The sequence below is a fragment of the Mandrillus leucophaeus genome, unplaced genomic scaffold (genome assembly GCF_000951045.1).
Source record: "Mandrillus leucophaeus isolate KB7577 unplaced genomic scaffold, Mleu.le_1.0 Scaffold921, whole genome shotgun sequence".
NCBI lineage: Eukaryota > Metazoa > Chordata > Mammalia > Primates > Cercopithecidae > Mandrillus > Mandrillus leucophaeus.
The window spans coordinates 1,057,028-1,061,320 of NW_012110042.1; positions in this window are offsets into that span (position 1 = coordinate 1,057,028).

Genomic DNA, 4,293 nt, shown 5'->3' on the forward strand with positions numbered 1-4,293 from the left:
CACCCACGCAGTACCCTAGCTTCTTGCTGCTACCACCCCCTCCCACAGCTGAGGCAGGCCTTCTACCTCTCTGAGGACGCTCCAACTCTCAGGGCCAGGGTCCAGCCCAGAAGTGACAGGAAGGATCCCTCTGGCTTATTTCCTGCAGATCAAAGTTGGGCAACAGCTGCCCAGATGTGTGAGCCTCAGACTGCTTCTGTCCCTGCCGGGAAAGAATACACTCAGGGTCTGGACCATCTGCCCCAGCTGGTTCTGGGCCAGGCGGGGGTGAGGGATGTGGGACGGAGTTGGTAAGAGGCTGGAGCAAAGTTCTGGAAGGAAGGGTGGCGGGAAGGAAGACACTGTGGGTGGGAGTCAGAGCAGCCTATATAAAGAACCGGGCTAGGGCCAAGGCAGGCACGCTCCCCTACCGACACCGGGGGGCCCACAGACTTGGGTGGGAGGGAGTGTCACAGAAAGGGAATCCTGGACCAGTGGCTCAGGTCACCAAAGCTCTGGTCCTAACTTTGCCACCTAGCAGCTGTGTGACCAGGGAAAGCTGCTTTCCCTCTCTGGACTTTGGTTTATCCACCTTGAAGACTGAAAAATGGTGGAAATGAAGTATGTAAAGTGCAGAGCCCAGTGGCACAAATAGTTGCTCAATAGACACAACTCACTTGCATCCTAAAGACAGTTACCGACCCCAAGTCTAAGGCCCTTCCTGGCCCAGAAGCTCTATGTCTCTGAAAGAATCAGGCTTCTCTCCCCACATTAGAAGGGACAGGGCCCAGCAGGGCGCGGTGGCTCACGCCTGTAATCCCAGGACTTTGGAGGCCGAGACGGGCGGATCACGAGGTCAGGAGATCGAGACCATCCTGGCTAACACGATGAAACCCCGTCTCCACTAAAAATACAAAAAATTAGCCAGGCATGGTGGCAGGCGCCTGTAGTCCCAGCTACTCAGGAGGTTGAGGCAGGAGAATGGTGTAAACCCAGGAGGCGGAGCTTGCAGTGAGCTGAGATAGCGCCACTGCACTCCACTCTGCTCTGGGGGTAGGGGTGTGAGGGGAGCTGAACAGAAAGAATGGAAGAAAGCCTGGAGCAGCCAGGGGTTGGGAGGGTGGGTAGGCATGGCAGCAGGGTTGAGGCGCTTCTCCTGGCAGGATCTGGACTCAGGGACCTGCCAAGACTCTTCCTGCTCCTCCCAGCTGTCACCTAACTTGCCCATCCAACCCATGTCTGCTCCCTTCTCCCCACCAACCATCACTTGTCCCCTGAGGCTGCAGCTCTGAACTCAATTACATCATTCTAGGGTGCAATGGCTCAACACTTACAGAGCAGCCAAGCTAAAGCCAACATCCTAAGCTGAACAGGCTAAGCACCAGAGGCTGAAAACATTAGTAAGATGGGTTCTTATCTTCCAATAACTTTTAATTAAAATGATAATAACACCTGTTGATCGTTCCAGTTAATACCACATGGCAAATTCAACTGCCTTCAAGATCCAGCCACGTGATAAAAGTGACCGCAGCAGCGTGGTGGAAGCAACAGGGCAGGTGCAGCCTGAGGACAAGCTGTGAGCCAACATTTCAAAGTGGGCCAAAGTAAAGACAGCTGCTTATGCTGCCTTCTGTGACATTTCCTGAGTTCTCACTAAGTGCCAGGCATTCTTTCACTTAATTCTCTCCAGAAATCTATGAGATAGAGATTAGCATTGCAGGATTCAGACTCTAGCTCCTAGAGCCCTAGAGTGACTCCATGTTCATGTCTTTCTGTGATCCCCAACCCTCATAGGGCAGGGCCTGTGAGTAGCTCCTAACCAAGGAAATATGGCAAAGGGAATGGGAAGTCACTTCTATGATTATGTTAGATTGTAAAAGACGTGGGCTGTCAAGGATGACATGCAAATTCATGAAGCGTTCCATAAAAGACCTGGGCTTGGCTGGGCACCGTGGCTCATGCCTATAATCCCAGCACTTTGGGAGGCCGAGGCAGACGGATCACCTGAGGTCAGGAGTTTGAGACCAGCCTGGCCAATATGGTGAAACCCCATCTTTACTAAAAATACAAAAATTAGCCAGGCATGGTGGTGGGTACCTGTAATCCCAGCTACTCAGGAGGCTGAGACAGGAGAATCGCTTGAACCCGGGAGGCGGAGGTTGCAGTGAGCCGAGATCGTGCCACTGCACTCCAGCCTGGGCAACAAAGAACAAAACTCTGTCTCAAAAAAAAAAAAAGACCTGAGCTCATTAGCAGACTGGTGCTAGACATTTTCTTCCTTGCTGAATTTGAAGAAGTGCCATGATCTGAAGGGGCATCAGAGAGGCTTTGTGGTAAGGAAGTACAGGTGGCCTCTAGGACCTGAGAGCAGCCCCCCACCAACAGTTATCACAAAAATTTTAGTTCTACAACCACAAGATGAATTCTGCTAACAACCTTCATAAGCCTGGAAGTGGATCCATCCCCAGGTGAGCGTCCAGATGAAGAACCCAGCCCTGGCTGACACCTTCACTGCGGCCCTGCAGAGGACCCAGCTAAGCCTAACAAATGTGTCCTGTTCTAAGTCCCTAAGTTTGTGATCATTTATTATGAAGCAATAGAAAACGAAGGTAAGTACCATCTCCATCTTACAGATGAGAAACCTAAAGCTCAGAGACTTTGACCAGAGGCACACGCTTAGCATGAGGCACAGCAGGGACAGAGCCCAGTCTCCAGACTCGGCAGGCTGGTGTTCTCTTTAGGACTCCAGCTGCAGAGTTGGTCATTGTTCTTTCAGGGGCCACCTAGATACAGGAAGAGTAACCTGCATAGTATTGATTGAAATACATCTTTTTTCCATTTTAATTTAACAAACATTTGTTGAGCCCTCTCTGTGTGCCCAGCACTGTGCCAGGTGCGAGGGATTCCAGGCTGTGGTGGGACCAGTGGTGGACATGGACAACAGACAAGTCATGTCAGTGTGATAAAGGTTACAACATGAGGAGAGATGATGTGCTGGGAGCATGTGATGGGGCAACCAGCCTCTACCAGGGGCCAGGGACAGCCTCCCACAGGAAGTGATACACAGGTCCCTTGGGGTGGGCCTGGTGGTGAGCCAGCCCCTCTGAATTGCAAGTGAGTGAGTAGGTGAGTGGGTGGGCTTTACTGGCAAAGGGGTCCCCAGAGAAGAGGACTCTTCCAGCAATGTGAAATCACCCTGCTTCCGTGCACTGGCTTCCAGGACACCTGTCTCAAGGACCCAGGGCCTCTATGACTGCCCTATGACGCCTCAGAGCTCAGATCCCAATGAGCACCACTTCCCGGATGCATCATGGGTGGCTGGGGTGGGGAAGCAGTTGTTTGGCTGTGACTCTTATCTTCTAGACATCCCCAGACATCTGGCAGGGGAAGAACTGTAGGTTGGCGTGGGAGGCAAAGCAGGGTAATAGGGGGTACATAGATGAGGGGATGAGCAGAGCCAGAAAAAAGAGCAGGAATTAGAAAGGGGGCCCCCCTCCTATGGCCCAGCTGCAGTCTGTAGTGACTCGGCAGACCCGGGAGTCCTTGCTCATCAACTGGCTGGATGGTATGGATCATGCAGGGTCCTGGGAGGAAGCTGTCAACACACTCAAACTGGGGGATTTGAGAAGTATTCAATAAGGAGACTATTGTCAAAGGTCTTGGAAAAGGATTGCAGGAACCTGGACCAAGAGCATCAGGCTTTTCTGCTGCTGGACCTGATGAGCCCAGGGGAGGTCACCAGACCTGCAGAGCTCTGGAGCCGAGTAGATAGGGCTGCCTGGCAGCAGCTGTGGCCTCATGGAGGGATGCAGTCAGGCTGTGGCTACCCTGCAGGAGGTTAAGTGCCCTGACCTCACTCTCCTCTCTGCCTCCCATAAGCTGTCGGTGCTCCCCAGTGACCAAGGCAGAGGGTAAGGGCACCCACGGATGTAGTTCCCACAGTCCTAGGGGGCAGACCAAGATGGAGAAAGTTGGCAGGCAGACTGGAAGAAGACACCCAATCCTGACTCAGTTTCCTTCTTTGTACAAGAGTGTTGATGAGCATGCTTATGTTTTGGTTGTTCCAAATTTGAAAAACAGTCATGTATCTAAGGGCCCCAGCCTGGAGTCCGGCAGGCACAGGCTGGTTGCCAGCATTTGGTTTCCAAGAATCAACAACAAGAACACAAAATCGGGGCCACTGAGAAGCCAGTCGCCAGCCCAGAAGCCCTGGGCAGCAGAACAATCACTGACGAGAGGTTGGCTCAGGAGGTCTTAGAGTCCTTGCCGGGAATGGAACCCAGAAACCCTTTCTCCGCACACTCACTCACACCC